The sequence below is a fragment of the Lycium barbarum genome, chromosome 5, assembly GCF_019175385.1.
Source record: "Lycium barbarum isolate Lr01 chromosome 5, ASM1917538v2, whole genome shotgun sequence".
NCBI classification, from domain to species: Eukaryota; Viridiplantae; Streptophyta; class Magnoliopsida; order Solanales; family Solanaceae; genus Lycium; species Lycium barbarum.
The window spans coordinates 132,401,908-132,420,178 of NC_083341.1; the positions used below are offsets into that span (position 1 = coordinate 132,401,908).

Sequence of the window (18,271 nt, forward strand, 5' to 3'; positions counted from 1 at the left end):
GGGTGTTTTGATGTATTTTTCCTTCAAAAGGGTTTATGTTGTATGAGGCCCATAAGGCAAAAACTATAAATAGGGGTCATTACCCTACTTTTGAGGGTTGACTTCTTGAGTTCTAGAATATTGTAATAGCAAAATATATCAAATCTCTCTCTCATTCTCTGATTTTGGTCCGGATTCAGTGTGTTCTTTAGCTTTGTTCAATCAAACAAGTACTCAATATATTATTTAATATACGCATTCAGCACAAAACATCGATTGCTACATAGATTATCATTTACATATTCATATTTATCTTTCTTCAACCAAATATATTAAAGTTCAACCATATATCCTATACCTCATTTACAAATTCAATTGATTATCCAAATTTGGGGTAAACAAAAGTCACTTTTTTTTCCTCATAATGTCCAATTATCAAGTTCTCAAGTCGGACTTTTCTCCTTTTTTTTTTCTTTTACAATGCAATTTTATCAACTCTCGATCATATGTTTTTGAAAGTAAATCCCCTTAACATAAGAAATAATTTAATATAGTGGCAAAGCAGATTCAGAACTTCGTATAACAGGTTCAAATTCCAACTACTCCTATAATATTATAACTACTTCTTTCTTAATTTTTTTTATATACATTTTACCAGTGACACACATTCGTTATTCGTAGAAAGAACAACTATAATTCTCCACTATTTTTACTCCACTTAGTAATTTGAACTTCCAATTTTCATGATTGAGGATGAAGAACATCTATCACTAGAGTATCTCCCACTCATCATATGTACAACTAAAGTTATAATAGATGTGATAATTTAAATTAAAATAGCTAGTTAAGTTAAGCTTATTTTATCTATCTAGTATCTCGAAAAAAGACTTCTAAATCTATATTATAGCTTTCATGTCCTTGATTTGACGGTCTTCATTCCTAATTAATTGACAAGCTGCTGCTGTTAACAATAAAATAAAAGATGCTTTCAAAACCGTCTTCTTAAGATTCCTTTCTTTTTATCCTAAAATCAGGAAAGGGAAGTGCAAAATGACCTTTTGTGGTCACCTGTTAAACCATATGGATCAAAAGCAATAAATTGACATAGTTAGAGGACCATTATGTTCAAATAAGAAAAGAAAAAAAGGAAAAAGCAAAGGCTATTTCTCTTGCAAGAACACAACACAGTAATCGTTTAGCTAGGCATATACTTATTTGCCAAAATATATCTTTCACACCCAACAAAATTCCAATGTTTAGAGTTCAGTGCAACTGTGCACCCTTATGCAATTACACCCAAAAGTAGAAAAAAATTTCTTGAAAATCATGTTTTTTGTTAAATACTGATAAAGGTTGTCTTTTTATGAATCTTGATCAAATTCTGTGTGAAAAAACCACTCCAAAAGAGGAAAAAGATTCTTGAAAATCATTTTTTATGGTTAAATACTGATAAAGATTGTTTTTTTACAAGTTTTGATTGGATTTTTTGTTGGAACATTGCAGGTTGGTTGTGAAAATGTGTGCAATAGCCACCAAGAATGCAGGTAGAAGAGTGGAGTCATTAGGAGTGAAGCCTCCAGCACATCCCACTTATGATTTAAAGGGTGTTATTCAACTTGCCCTTTCTGAAGATTCTGGGGATTTAGGTTTGGTTTTATACCAATATCTTTTTCTTTTTTATCTTATGTTATCAAATGGGTTGTGCTTAGTTTTTATATTTAAGGAAATGTTAAGCTAATTGTGAAGTTTTTTGTTTATTTGAGAGTTCCTCTATGAGTTGGTTATAGTCTTTTTTGTGTTTTTGTGAATTTCAAGCTTCAATCTTTTTGTGTTGCCTCAATTAATTACAGGTTATGTGTTCTGAGTAAGCATAATCTTCAGTTTTTATAGTTCTGTCAAATGTTGTTGTTGTGGGATTTTTTTTTTTTTGGGGGTTGGGGGGGGGGGGGGGGGGAGTGGTGTGGATGACTAATTCTGCACTGGGAAGTTCCACTTTGGGGTATAGGGGACTCCATTCTCAGGCTTGAACCCGAGACCTTTGGTTAAAGATGGATGAGTACTTGCCACCCCACCACAACTTTTGGTGGTAAAAGTTGTTTCTTTCCCATCAGGCACATACTCTTAGAGCACATGACAATATCCTCAGCTCTTGAGCTTAAAAGTTTGAGGGGGGTGGGGATGGGGGGTAGACTAATCCACACTGGGAAGTCCCACTCTGGGGGTAGAGGGGACTCCATTGTCGAGTTTGAACCCGAGACCTTTGGTTAAGGATTGATGGGTACTCCCACCACAACTTTTGGTGGTAAATGACTCAATGTTGCACTCTCCAAAAACGTTGCCGCACCCATGTCGGATCCTCCAGAAATGCATTACCTTCGGAGGATCCGACATGCATCCCGCAACATTTTGAAGAGTCCGAGCAACATAGGTAAAAGTTGCTTCTTGTAAGTTCAAGAGCTGAGGATATTGTGTGTGATAGGGAAGTTTGTTTAATTAAATTTCTTGGAAATATAGCAATTTTTGCAGAACCTAGCTATCCTTGTGACTTTGAGTACTCAATTTTAAAAATCTATTTATTCAATGTGTTCTCGTGAAAAATGCAGAAGATGTGTCTTGTAAGGCGACAATTCCTGTTGACTTGGAATCCGAAGCTTATTTTCTAGCAAAGGAAGACGGGATTGTAGCAGGAATTGCACTTGCTGAGATGATATTCGCAGAAGTTGATCCATCACTAAAGGTATTAATTTTTCAATGTTTCTACCTTGAAGAAGTTTCGATAAAGGGTAATTTTTAATTTCTTGTTCTTGTTATCAGGTGGAGTGGTTGTATAAAGGATGGTGATAAAGTTCATAAAGGCTTTGAAATTTGGCAAAGTACAAGGTAAACTAAATGTGAGAAATGGTTAATTGCTAATGATTTTTGACTTGTTAATAAACTTCGCTTGACTTTTGTAGGAAAGGCTCACAGCATTGTTATAGCTGAGAGGGTTGTTCTCAATTTTATGCAAAGAATGAGTAGAATAGCTACACTAACTAAGGTGTGTTTATCCTCGTGTAAGTAGCTCATCATTATTAAAGATCTTGAAATATATTTCCATGAATGGAAATGGTTATTGTCATTGTCAACTCTTCTATGTCCAAGAATGCTGAGCTTTTTCACAGAACATATGTGGATCCATATTTAGACATTTCTCATGATATATAAATTCAGTGTTATCAAAAGCGAAAAGCGCAAAAAAGCTCTAAGGTTAGCTGGGGCTTTAAGCGCAAAGCGCAAATAAAGCGTGGGCTTTAGTGAGAAAAAGCGCAATGGTGCAAAATTATATGTATGTTTAGTCCAAGACTAATAATAGTAAATATGAATAACAAATATATGGACAAAGAAATTGTAAAAAACATTACGATAAAGTGAAATATCAATCATCTAGTGTCACCTCTTCAAGAGAGGCTCAGTGGCAAGGAAAAGTATGTCTTAGCGCCTTGATGACGGCACTGAAGCGCACATAAAGCGAGGCGAAGCGCTCAACATGTTTTGAGCCTCGCTTCAGGGCTTAAGTGCGCTTTAAGCGCGCCTTTGACAACACTAATATAAAATAAATGAAATATGTTGCTCATGAATGAGGTAATGTATGACTTAAAATCTTTAGATGTTACTTCTACTTTAACCAATATCCAAGCTTTGTTCAGGAACCTATATTTGTTTGTGAGTTGGTGTAGTTGGATTGTCAGGTCATTTATCAAGCTCGTAAACTGTTGAAGTAGGAGACTTTGTCCCAATTTGCAATCCAATGTATTATGGTAGGAAAACTTAAGTCTCCATTCTTCAATGTATCGAGTACAATAGTTATTCTGAGATGATTGTGAGAGAGGCCACTAGCGTTACCTGGTTGGCCTGCCTTAGTTTGTGAGTACTATTGATATTTGATATAACCTTATTTAGGTTTCTTTTTTTTTCTTTTTCTAATAACGGTGGTGCCGCTAGTTTGCGCGCACCTTGATTATTCCATTGGGTACCCACTGGTTCGTAGGCTCCTACCAGCACAGGTATTGGGTATCTCTGCCAACGAAAGGCTTAGGCCGATGGGAAGAAATCACTTAACATTTGACACTTACAGAGGACTACGAGTCTCGCATCTGAGCTTCCCTGCTTTCTTTCTAATTTAACTGAATTTCTTTCCTGTTAAAAAAACGCCTAATATTTGTTGTCTCTATTATGATCTGAATCCTGATCTTCCCATGGTTTCACCGACTTTATGATTGCTAGGTTGTTCCCTTGGGTGCTATTGTGCTAACCTCATTTAAATTTCTAGACTACTCTTTTGTCTTGGTGCTGAAGAATGTTCTGAATAGGGTACCATCATAAGGACCCAATTTGCTAAATTCACTGCTTTCACGTCTCTATGAGAATCCGCCTTGACCTATGGTAAAAGTCCTCCATCTCACCAGAATTTCAAGAGTTCTATGCAGATCCACTCTTCTGAGACAGTAGATGGTGTCAGACCCACATATTGAAAACGATTTTGCTATCTGTTTATTTGAATTATGAAGTGTCAATGATTTCTAAAGAATAAGAACTGTAGAAAGAGTTATTGCAGAAACGAAAATAATGTGTGAAATCTAAACAGAATTTCTGTTGGAATTTGCAAAGGAGCTTTGAGTTTTGATACTTTTGGTACAACTATTTGCTTTTACCTTTCAATGGACCCATTTAGTCCTCTAGATCAGGCAATAACATATCAAATATCTGTCAAAAAAATTAATTCCATGTTTTTCTTTTTCAGGATATAAATACTACTGCAAACAACATCTTTTAAAAACATTTGAAAGATTTCATCGACCCAAAACCATATATATCTATGTCTCTTTAATGGACAGACAAAATTAGATTCTTTTTACTTGATAATATGAGGTTCTACTAAAGCATGCTAATCACGGAGATCAACTTTTTGCCTCTAAAGTAGTGATTTGAAGAGGCTTTCCTTTTGTATTTGCAGGCAATGGCAGATGCTGCACACCCTGCTTACATCTTGGAGACTAGGAAAACGGCTCCAGGATTACGTTTGGTGGATAAATGGGCAGTAAAGATCTACTCACCAAAAATCATCCACTTGTCAGGGGCTATATCACATGTATAGTTTATTTTGGCTGACTTTCTACCTGGCTTTAACTGAAGGTATTGATCGGTGGGGGGAAGAGTCACAGAATGGGCTTGTTTGATATGGTGATGATAAAAGACAATCACATATCTGCTGCTGGAGGCGTCAACAAAGCTCTAAAATCTGTGGATCAGTATTTGGAGCAAAATATCTTCAAATGGGCGTTGAGGTTGGCCTCACATACCTGTGCATTAAATCCTTTGATATGTTTATAGATCTTAGTTCTTACCTTTAAAATTTATTGTTTGACCATTTGATATGTTTATTTTTGGAATATATTATTCTTAGCTTCTGCCATCAGTTTTGCTGACGCTTTTGTACATTTTGGTCAGATAAACATCTTTCTAGAGCCATTCAAATATAAACTATTTATATATCTGAAGATATAAACTTTATGCTACTTCCGATGCCCTTTCACTGAAGAACTGAATTCTCATCTATTGAAATCAAATGTTAGTCCAAGAAAGAGATGTTTGACCTAAATCTCGAGAATTTATTTTGCATAATTATATCTAGATAGTGGATAATCTTGGTAGTAGAGTAGTATTCCCAGAATACATCGTGACATCGAATAACCGAAACAGGAGAGAAAAATGAGGTCATTTTGACCAAGTATAATCAGTTAGGAAACAAAATAGTTTGGGGGGTTTGGAGTACTTTTCAAGGTCTTCTTTTTTGGATTCAGGTACACAAAATGTACATGAGTTCCACATTCTTTCTTGATAATGATTTTCTTTTGTTACTAAAAGGAAAAATCGAAAAACTCAAACAGGAGAAGCAACTGTATGGACAGGCAGGTGGACAATGTCATCATAGAAGACAAGGAGCAAATAAAAAAGGAGACGCTGGACTTCTTTGAGAACTTGTACACAGAACATGAAGGTTGGAGACCAACTGTTAGCTTTGAGAACATTAACACCATTTCTGAATAGGAAAAGGAAGATTTGGAGCAACCTTTTGGGGAGGAAGAAATCAAAGCAGCCATTGACTCTAGTGCTCCTGACAAAGCACCTGGTCCTGATGGGTATACAATGGCATTCTTTCAGAAGGCATGGGATTTCATCAAGCTGGACTTCATTGTAGCCATGAACCATTATCACTAATACTGCTGGATGGTGAGATCTTTTAATGCATCTTTCATTGCTCTAATCCCTAAAAAGAAGGGGGCAGTGGAATTCAGGGAGGCCAATCAGCTTGATTGGAAGTGTTTACAAGATTATAGCAAAGGTTCTGGCAGAAAAGTTAAAGAAGGTTATGGAGAAGCTTGTTTCAAATCAACAGAATGCCTTCATCAAAGGCAGGCAAATCACTGATGCATCTTTAATTGCAAATGGAGTACTTGACTGGCAGATGAAACAAGGAGGTGCTGTTTTACTATGCAAACTAGATGTTGAAAAAGCTTTTGATGAACTGAACTGGTCCTATCTCATTTCCATCCTCAGGCAGATGGGTTTTGGTGAAAGATGGATAAAATGGATCAAGTTCAATATCTCACCGGTGAAGTATTCCATTCTCATAAATAGAAGTCCAGTTGGTTTTTTCTCACCTCAAAGAGGACAAAGGCAGGGAGATCCACTCTCACCTTTCCTTTTTATTTTAGCAATGGAAGGGTTGAGTAGAATGCTTGACAAGGCCAAGCAGTTGCAATGGATCAATGGTTTTGATGTGGGAAGAGTCAATCTTGTTAACATCTCTCATTTGCTCTATGCAGATGACACCCGATTTTCTGTGGGGCAGACAGGAATCAGGTACTCTTTTTGAATCTAACTCTGTTTATTTTTTAAGCTCTTTCAGGTCTCCACATTAACATGCTGAAAAGTGTCATGTACCCTGTTAATGTGGTGAACAATTTGGAAGAAATGGCAGAGATTCTAGGTTGCAGTATTGGATCTTTCCCAACCACCTACCTAGGTCTTCCTCTTGGGGCTAAATTCAAATTCTCTTAACTTTTGGAGTGGAATCATAGAAAAGTTTGAGAAGAAGCTTGCATCTTGGCAAATGAATTACCTTTCAATGGGTGGTAGGCTAACCCTAATCAACAGCGTGCTATTCCAACCTATTCCATGTCACTTTTTCCTATACCAAGTAAAGTTCTGGAGCAACTAGATCAAATCAAAAAGAATTTTCTTTGGGAGGGAAACAGTACTGAGCACAAATTTCATCTAGTCAATTGGGATACTGTGATGCTGCCAAAACACCAAGGAGGATTAGGCATCAGGGACCTGGCAAGCACAATAAATGCCTACTAATGAAGTGGTTGTGGAGATACACACAAGAGGACCAGAGTCTATGGAAAGAAGTGGTCAGGGCTAAACATGGATTCCAAATTCATTGGTGTACTAAACAGGTAACTGGCACACATGGAGTGGGAGTGTGGAAGAGCATAAGCAGACTTTGGAGTGAATTCTCACAGAATCATCATCTGGCTGTAGGGAATGGCCAACATGTCAAGTTTTGGAAGGACGGGTGGCTAGGAAACACCCCTCTAAAGAGTGATTTCCCTGCCTTGTTCCAAATAGCTAGGGAGCTAGATGCAACAATACATCAATATAGAGATGGGAATTTCTGGAATCTAACCTTCAGAAGAAACTTGCAAGACCGGGAATTAGAGGATTTGTTCACACTTTTACAAACTCTCAATGGATTCACAAGCAATGACAATGCAACAGATCTGTTTTGGTGGGGTCACTCAGATGGGGGCAAGTTCACAGTAAAGGCAGCTTACAAGTTGGAAATGGTGTAGAATGTCATCACTGACAACTGGCCTTGGAAGATAATCTGGAAGGTCAAACTCCCACTCAAAGTTGTTTGCTTCAGTTGGACAGCAGTATATGAAGCCTGCCTAACACAGGACAATCTGGCAAGGAGGACATTTCAGATGGTGAACAGGTGCTACATGTGTAATAGAGAATCAGAAACCCACAGCTATCTTTTCCTGCAGTGCTCAGCTGCAGCAGATCTATGGATCTATGGCATATGTTCCTCACCATTTTTGGACTCAAATGGGTAATGCCAAGCACTATCAGTGAAGTTTTTGAAAGCTGGAGCCAATGGAAAGTTGACAGCACCATCAAGAAGATTTGGAAGATGATACCAGCTGCCATCTTTTGGACTATATGGAATGAAAGGAATACTAGATGTTTTGATGGTCTTTCAACTAGTCAAACTATGCTCAAAGCTAAATGTCTTTTTTATTTACATAGTTGGGCCTTTTTATCCCCAATAGATTCCCCTGATAGCCTTTTAGATTTTGTTTGCTCTTTAGTTATGTACTAGAGCTGAAATTCTTGTGCTCAATCTTTTGTAACTACTTTGCATCTTCTGGATGCCTTGAATAGAATCAATTACTTCATCAAAAAAAAAAAAAGGAAAAATCGAGAAAGTAAAAAGATAAAATTAATATTTGTTGAAACAGCTGTGCAATTTTCCTTTTTTTTTTTTCAGAAAAGTTTTTCAGTGTTATCATCCACCCTAATATAACCTTACAAGTTTAAGAGGAACTGTATTTTAAATGTGCCTTTGGCTCTTTGCATTATACATATTTGCATTGTCTTTCATTAAGTTGGTACTTGCACCTTCTTTGGATAGTTAAGAAAACTAATTATGTGGATAATTTGAGGAGAGCATCCAATCCTAATAACTTGTCCAGTCATAAATAAGTTATTAAAATGAAATAAGCTTGCTTGGGATGGTTTATGAGGAATCCTTTTAGTTGGTTAGGGATTTGTATGTCAGTACAGGGATAAGTGAGATTAGAGAATCTCCAGTTCTAGAGAATGCGCAATCCGCTAAAAGACAAGTATTTAGTACTATTAGAATAAATTGGCCCGAATCAGTAGGGAATTTCTTCCAAATTGTTTGATTTAGGATACCGCATGTTATTTTATTTGGAAATAGAGCTATGGTCCTTCCAGTGTGTAAACAATATGTGGTAATTATTAGCAGAGTTTCAAACCTTTTTTCCTAACAGGTTGAGACCCGGACTCTTGCAGAAGTACGTGAGGTTTTAGAATATGCATCTCAAACAAAGACTTCATTGACGAGGATAATGCTGGATAATATGGTTATTCCATTATCTAATGGGGATGTTGAGGTATCCATGCTTAAGGAGGCCGTAGATTTGATCGATGGGAGGTTTGAGACAGAGGTAACTCCTGATTTCATTTTCATGTTTGACTGCTTCACACAATTGTCAGCGTATAGAAGATTAATGTGATTCAATGCCTTGACTTTTCTCATTTGTAAGATTACTCATTATTAGTCACTAGACTCGCAACACATATAACGGTTTCCTCTTTACGATTATTGAAATTGTCAAATGTAATGACATACATATGAATTTGCTAAAGACAAGATACGAGTTACTTTTTCTGTTTTTCATCACTGTCATCAAACATGTATACTCCCCTCTGTCCCAATTTATGTGAAGGGTTCAGAGTACGAAGATTAAAACATTTAATTTGATTATGAATTTGGGTATAGATTCTTCAAACTTTCTAAAATAAAATTTACATATTTGATAACTACACGAAAAATACTACAAAGTCAACATAGCTAATGATTTAAAATACTTAAAAAATGTTGGAGAAAATATATCTTCTGATGACATGTTTTTGCTGTAATGATGGCAGGCTTCAGGAAATGTTACCCTTGAAACAGTCAATGCGATTGGACAAACTGGTGTTACCTACATTTCTAGGTATGGATTTCACTCATGCTATTCCAGAAGATACTTATTAAAGAAAGTGGGAGATAATAAAAATAGACGAGACTTCTCGGTGTATGTTATTTGTATAGCCGGGAGTTCTTCTCCTTTCTTTTTAATATAACATAATAAGAAGATGGTCAGTTTTCTTGCTCAGATCAGACAAAAATATCTCAGTAGATAATCTATGTTATGTATAATAAGGCAAAATTGAGGATTCATATAGCCGACCTCAACTTGTTCGGGACTGAGACATCGTTTCGTTTTTGGGTTTCATACTAGAGAAAGTTTAATACTTGTTTCATCCAGTAATTCTACTTTGATAGAAGTATCTTTCTTTTGTTATGGTACTCACAGAATACGTTTTTGAATGTTTACAGCGGTGCCCTAACACATTCTGTGAAAGCACTTGACATTTCCCTGAAAATCGACACAGAGCTCGCCCTTGAAGTTGGACGACGTACAAAACGAGCATGACCACCTTTATTTATACTTTGTTCTAATTTGTAAACTCAAGAGATTAGAAGCAGCATAATAGCACAAAGTGCAAATAAGAATAATCAGACAAAAAGATGAAGATATCTGGAATATTTGATGGCTTTCTTCCAATGTAATTGCTTGAGTTGGTATCTCACTATAGCTTGCTTTCATATTTCCCGACTTTGATACAATGAAGACACTTGATTTCAAAGCTTGGTGTATGTAAAGTTGTGTTACTTGTTCTTTTTTGGCTCTTTTCCAGCCTCTGTTTTTTTTTTTTTTTTTTTTGCACTATATGTTTATGAAGAAGCTTGGGATGATAACACTCTTGGTCTCTCGGTTATTTGTAAATTCTTATTTTGGTCATTATGATATCTGATTAAGCACACTTAACCTTCAATTAACAGAACATGTCTCTTTTGGTTCCTTTATGTAGAAATTTGTTATATTTAGACTAGTTTTGAAACTATACTACCCATAAATATTGAGCAATATTACATGTTTAATAATTGAGCGGTAAATTTGAAGAAATAGCAAGCATTCTTCTCTCCACACTAGCCGTTTGCCATTAAGATGGAATACAAAGCAGTGATTCTCACACCAACACTTGTAGGCTTATATTCCATTGCATTACAAGTATATTCTGCTACACTTCCCGTCCAAATTTATTTGTTACAATCACATTATGAGTATAGCATGCACACACAAAATAAAAACGGTTCTTAAAACTGAGTCTGGCGCCAAAATGACTTGTTTTTGGAGCTAATAGACTAAAATAGGATGCATTTTTTTTTTAATACCAAAATGGGTATTTCGTTGGTTATCCAACGAAATACCCAAAAAAATTACTGTTTTGGTCCGGATATTGTTGCATTTCGCTACACTTGTAGCGAAATGCAACAAATATTTTTTTTTTTTTTGCATTTCGTTTATATTCCAACGAAATAGGAATTTGTTTTTTATTTATATATTTCGTTTATATAAAAACGAAATAGGATTTTTTTTTTTTTTTTTTTGTATTTCGTTTATATAAAAACGAAATAGGAAAATATTTTTTTTAAAATTTATTTCGTTCATATACCCTTTTTCTGCTCTCCACTTTTACCTTATCCTCTTCATTCTCCATTCTTCCTCTGCCTCCATTCTTCCTCTTCTTCCGTTCTTCATTCTTTTTTTTTTTCTACTAATCCTATCACAAGGATTCCTCAACTTTTGTTCCATAATCTTCTTCAAATTGAGGTAATTTATTAATTTTATAAGTTTTTACATATATTTTTTGATTTAGTCATTATAAATTAGTTCATATTTATTTTTTTGATTTATTTATATCTTGTACTTAGTGTAGTGGACTATAATAAAGAAAACAAAAGTTACAAGTTCAATTAATCAATAGTTGGTAATTTCAGTCGTTGCTTCAGTTAAAAAAAGCTTTAAAAAATGTTAGTAGAGTTTATTGGTCAACGAACTGCAATTAAAATACTAAAAAGATCGTCGAAGCTACTGGTTAAAAAGGTATAAATTTATATTATAAAATGTTCTTTTAGTTAGTCATTTTCATAGAACAACACTTAAAAAAAATGAAGAAATTGTGATGAAAGTAAGATTGTTAAATATAACATAAAGATATTTGTATCATTTGTTGGGTCATTTTCTATGTTCAAAAAGTACTTTTGATTAAAAATAGTTTGTGTTTGGCCAATTAATTTAAAAAGTACTTTTGAGCAGCAATTAGTGTTTGGCCAAACTTTTAAAAAGTGTTTCTAAGTGTATTTTTCTCAAAAGTACTTTTCAAAAAAGTACTTTTGGGCAAAAGCTATTTTTTTTAGCTTCTGAAAAACTGCTTCTCCTACTCCTCAAAAGCACTTATTTTCTCCCAAAAGCTTGGCCAAACACCTCACTTTTTTTTAAAATAACCACTTATTGATAATAAGTACTTTTGGGAAAAAAAATAAGCTTGGCCAAACAGGCTATAAGTCACGAAATATAAAAGATATTATTTTGACGACTATTCAATGCTCGTCTGAAACTAATTGAACCAACAGAAATGTACAAAAAAATAAAATTAAAACCACAGCGATGTGGAGAGCAGAAAACGGTAAAAAAAAAAGGGGGGGGGGGGGTGGGGGGGGGGGGGGGTTCGTTCATATTCTAGCGAAATGGGAGAAAATAAATTTTGTCACATTTCGTTGGTATATGAACGAAATACAAAAAAAAAAAAAAAAAAAACCTATTTCGTTTTTATATAAACGCAATACAAAAAAAATAAATTATTTTCCTATTTCATTTTTATATAAACGAAATAAAAAAAATTATTTTCCTATTTCGTTTTTATATAAACGAAATACCAAAAATTAAAAAAAAAATTCCTATTTCGTTTTTATATAAACGAAATACCAAAAAAAAAAAAAATCCTATTTCGTTTTTATATAAACGAAATATATAAAAAAAATATCCTATTTCGTTTTTATATTAACGAAATATAAAAAACAAAATCTATTTCGTTGGAATATAAACGAAATGCAAAAATAAAAATAAAAAATTGTTGCATTTCTCTACAAGTGTAGCGAAATGCAACAATATCTGGACCGGAACAGTATTGTTTTTGGGTATTTCGTTGGATAACCAACGAAATGCCCATTTTGGTATTAAAAAAAAACGCTTCCTATTCAAGTCTATTAGCTCCAAAAACAAGTCGTTTTGGCTCCGGACTCTCTTAAAACTCATGATAGAAGGTAACATAGAGCGAAAGTGTGTGCGAAATGGAAAAAATTAGATTCCACTACTATTTTAATCAATTAGAATACAATTACTCTTCTTATATAATCATTTCTTTTCATAACCCAAAATATTAAATTAAAACCCTTTTAATAATGTTATGTTGTCTTGCTCATTATCACTTAATATATTCTTTACAATTATAACCCACTTTTTTCGCAACACTGTTCTTTTGAGATTTACTACAGGTCCAAGTTTACAAGCCTTTTTAACAGGTGAAAACAAGAAATGAAAGAAAACATACATGGACAAGAAATTTTATTTTGTGAGTCACGTAACCAACACTACTTATATGAGTCTTGTTTATTATTTGACAAGTGGACTCATGGGTCCCACAAGCCTGTTTTTAAGCATAAAATAAAAAAAGACTATATTAAAGTCTACATTTTTCCTTATAGGATGCTTGGTTAAAAGGAAATTAAAAAAAAAAAAAAGAGAGAAATTAAAAAAAATAAAAAAATCTCCTAATTGGCTTTGATGACAAAATCGTTGGTCTGGGAATATTTAGTTGCTGCAAGGTCTTTGCTTTTAATATAATTCTCAATTGAAGTTTTTACATTTTAGGATCCAATCTAATTTAAAAGCATGAGCAATTTCTACATTTGTAAAAAAAATTAACTTCTTTCCTGCAATCAATTAAAATAAGAAGAGAAACTTTGAGCTAGTGCTGATTCATGATTATGAAAATATCCTATAAATTTACTCAATTAAGATCATATTTATTTTAACATTCATGAAAAATAATATCTAAAGTAATTGATAATCCAATTTACTTCCGTAAAGACCAAAAGACCATATATGTATGTATTTGGGAATTGAGAATTTGAAATTGATGATCTTTTAGAAAAGTCTAGGATGTCGTCAAAGTCGTTCGAAGATCTTTACTTTTTAATTCCTTTTAGCTAAGCATCCCTTTTTTTTTTGGTTTTATAACTAAGCATCCTAATAAGGAAAAATGTAGATTTATTATTGTCTTTTTCATTTTATGCTTAGAAACAAATTTGTGGGACCCATGAGTCCACATGTCAAATAATAAACTAGACTCACATAAGTAATATTGGTCTATGTGACCCATAAAATAAAATTTCTCCGACATGGACATATTAATTAAGATATGGCTAATAACCAAAGATGGAATGTTAACATACCTATAATTCGAACTTGAAGCTCACCATTTCCATAGCTTTCTTGCTCTTGTTGAATTTTCTTTGCACTAGTCTCAATTGCAGAGCTGCAAAATTCTATTTGGATTAATTTTAGTGTCATTATGTCTCCAATACTCCGGGAAAACTCCTCTAGCTTTTTGAGCCACCTCAGGACTAGTTGCTCAAGCTTCGAAAAATTATAACTAGTTGCTTCCCACCTTTCCGGACATTCCCACTCAAGTCGTAGATATTTTAATCTTTGAAACACAACATCTTCATTTAGTCTCCAATTTGTTCCATGGAATGCACAATCTGCTTTGAGCACCTCAAGATTGGTTAAATTAGCCAGCACAACCATATCTTTCCATGCCAAATTAGTAGCACGTAATGTCAACTGCTTGAGATTAGGCAGGAAAAACTCTCTGGAGAGAATTGGGTCTATGGGATGCGTTGCTTCTATAGTTAGTGTCTCCAGCTCCTGTAATTGAATGGTAGAATCAAGAACAGCAGGCCAGTCAACATGCTTAATATCTACAATATTTAGCTTAATTAGATTGGGAGTTCTTCTTAGGATTTTCTCCAAAGACGGAGAGGAATTGACAACAAGTATTTGCAAATATTGCATCCAATATCCAAATGTCTTATCTCTGTCTTTGTCCAGATCTCTGGTAAGAGCTCCAAGTTTGTCATACCTTGTATTTTACGAAGAATTATGGTCTGTAAATTCCACAATTTGGCTAGTGAAGGAGCTTCGTCAATGTTTGCAGCATCATATCTCAAATGTACAAGTTGAAGTATTACATCAGAGAAATCGTAATCAATTTGAGATACGTCCAACACCTTAAGCAGCTCAAAATGTGAGATAATGGAACAGGGACGCTTATAAATAACAAAAGGATTAATGCTCGTAAAAACCAAGCTGCGGATTGTACTGATAATACCACTCCCATTCCTTTCACAATAAACAGGTTTGCGATGAGAATTAAGCAGAAGCATCACTCGCAGTTCATAATTTATGGCTTGTGAGAACATGGGGACATTCACATTCATGACATGCGCAAACTTTTCAATTTGAGCTTCTCTTATGCACAGTTGCCGTAAAAGATCGTGAATTTTGCAAGTTTTCATTCTTCCATTAGCCTTTCGTTCACCAGCCAAAATTAGACTTCTATCAAGTAGCTCTTCTAGATACTCCTCTGCCACCACTTCTAACCTTTTATTGCTTCTTCCACTTACAAATTGCTCACCTATCCATAGCCTAATCAACTTCGAAACATGAATCTCCTTATCTTCAGGAAAACCTCCAACATAGAGAAAACAAGCCTTCAAATGTTGAGGCAAACAACTGTAGCTTTTCAAAGAGTGAATTGCTTGACACAGCTCCGGAACCGTACCAAAGAATGAGCTCAAATTTTCCTCAACTCTCTTCCAGTTATCATGTGTTGGCTCCATCTCTCCAAGAAGCCGAGCAACCATAGCAATCAAGAGAGGTAATCCCAGACACTTTTGTACGATATGTTTCCCAATTTCTTCTAGTTGTGGAGGATAGGGATCTTCGCTGAAAAGTTTTTTAGTAAATAGAATCCAACTATCTCCGAAACTTAGAAAAGACATACCATGAGGAGGAAAATCTTGGCTTGCATAATCAGCTACGTAGTTGAGTCGAGTAGTTAATAGGATTCGACTTTTGTTGTTGTCGTTTGGAAATATTCTTTGCATTTGGTCCCAAGCCTCAGTACTCCAAATATCATCTATGACAATTAGAAATTTCCTACCCTTCCGACCTTTATACACAATCTCCATTAGATCAATGCTCATTTCTTGATTGCTTTCGACAGTTGAAGAGACAACTTCAAGAAGCATTTGTCTCTCATTGTATTCTTCGGAGATAGTGACCCAAGCATGTTTATCAAATCGAGAACGAATATATGAATCATCATAAACTTTTCTAGCCAAAGTTGTCTTACCTATACCGCCCATACCGACAATTGGTATGATAATTAACTCATCTTTTTGGGCGGTGAGGCGATCTAGTATGGTATTGAAGTCATCCTCTAACCCAACAATAGTATTGTGCTCAGTTGCATACCTTCTTGATGATGAAGAAGTAGTAGTTGCTTCTGCTGACTTGCTTTCATGATTGTTAAACTCGATCAGCATCACCTCTTTCCTGAGAAAATAAACTTTTTTTTTCACTTCTAGTAGAAGGATCTACAAGCCCTTTCTCGGTCGTCTCTATTATCTGCTAGAACAACGCTTCTCAGGCTTGAATCAACTCTATCTTCTGCCTTGTACACTACACGTCTGATCCTCTTTTCTATAACGTTCAGAATTTCAATATCATTAGTTTCTTTTGTAGCCTCTTCAAGAAAAGCTTGCAAAGCACAAAGACTTTGACAAGCAGATTCAGCAGGTTGTTGTATATAGCTTCCACAAACCAAACGCTGGTTAGGTTTCAAGAGTTGCTCCAGCGTATGCTTAAGTGAACAAAGAGCAGCATAAGCCATTTTCTCTTAGTAATGGTTATTGCAGTTTGCTCGGAATGCCTAAAAGATAGATCTGTGCAGATTTAATCCCCCTGCTTCAGTAGCTTAGATAATTATTGTCCAAACGGGTGTAGTAGTACTATTTATTTACAAGTTTAAGTTTTATACACTGGCAATGTAAATAATCTTTTACATTATTATAACGTCACTAAAATGATATCTACAGCTTACAGATAAGCCTCCTTAAAATGTGAAATTTGAAATCTTAAAAATAAGATATGTTACCTGCTAAAATAGGTAAAGATAACTTCTTCCTTTTTTTCCCACCCCACCCCATTAGGAGGATGAATAGTGTTCCTACTTACCTTCCAACGTAACTCGAACCCTCAACCTACCGGTTGATGGTGGAGGTGTTCAACCACTTGAGCAAGGCTCACTTGTTAGGTAAAGATAACTTGATGGCGTAAAAATTGACAGTATGTAGTAGTTACCTCTTTATTTACATTTTTTTTTTCAAACGGGGGACCAGACGTAGTACACTCCCTTTTGTCATTTTCTTTAATAAAATTGATGGGTTGCCAGTTGGCCTGTTGACGAATAACCACACAATCCATTCAACTTTACACTAGAAAACAAGAATATCAAATTATTTCACATAATTCATTAGTTAATATAACTATTAAGTCGGAAGAAAGGATTAAGAATGGGATTCTAATATCTCATTTAGTTCCAATAATGTAACAACCACGAAGCTCTCCCATAGTTTATTATGTCTACTTTTCTGTTTTCTTAAATTATGCTAGGCATACAGATATATATGATATGCAAGTCTTAGCAATATCTTACTTATTCAAAGGAGTAATCCCTTGATTCTTTCATAGAATAATACAAAAACTTATGAAATATCCTAAAGTAAGAGCTACAATATTTGTTTGTGACATAACAGTTGTTCTATTAACTGACAAAATAAAGTAAATTTGGACCAGTCTTCTCAAATTCCATTGAAACAATGAACATAACTGCCATTTTCACAATTGCAATTTTACATTGCCTAGTTTGTAGATTTTACATTGGCCTGCAATTTTACATTGCCTAAGCTTTTAACCTTAACAGTAAAAAAACAACGTAAACGGCGAGAAAAGGAGATAACTTGATCTGAAGAATTACAACAATTGCCTCTTGAATTTTTATAAGCAAAATTCCATCAATAGTAAGAAAGAGAAGTCCAGTAGAGATAACTAATCATGCAACTGCCTTCTTCCTAACGAAACGCTCTAGAGATTACGGAAGCTGAGTTTCCTCTTCTTCCTGTGTTGCTCCAAGAAAGGTTTCTTAGCCTTTTCAACAGCTTCTTCGTTGCGATCTTACTCGGGTTGCTTCTACCTTTTGTTTTCTTCTTCATAGGAATATTTTTAGCTGCCCCAATAGCAGCTTCCATTTATGCTTCTATATCCTCCTTTGTTGGCTTTTCCTTCATCCTTGCAGGTCTCACTGAACAAATCTTTGTCGGCCTTCATTTTCCTAATTAATTGACATGCTGCTATTG

The 18,271-nt window shown here is 34.8% G+C and overlaps 2 pseudogenes; one reads left to right on the forward strand and one right to left on the reverse strand.

Moving 5' to 3' along the window:
• Nucleotides 1-10,562, forward strand: part of LOC132641610 (quinolinate phosphoribosyltransferase [decarboxylating] 1a-like) — a 46,085-nt pseudogene extending 35,523 nt beyond the window's left edge.
• Nucleotides 10,563-14,201: 3,639 nt separating this feature from the next.
• Nucleotides 14,202-16,805, reverse strand: LOC132639835 (putative late blight resistance protein homolog R1B-8; annotated as a pseudogene).
• Between the last annotated feature and the right edge of the window lie 1,466 nt (nucleotides 16,806-18,271).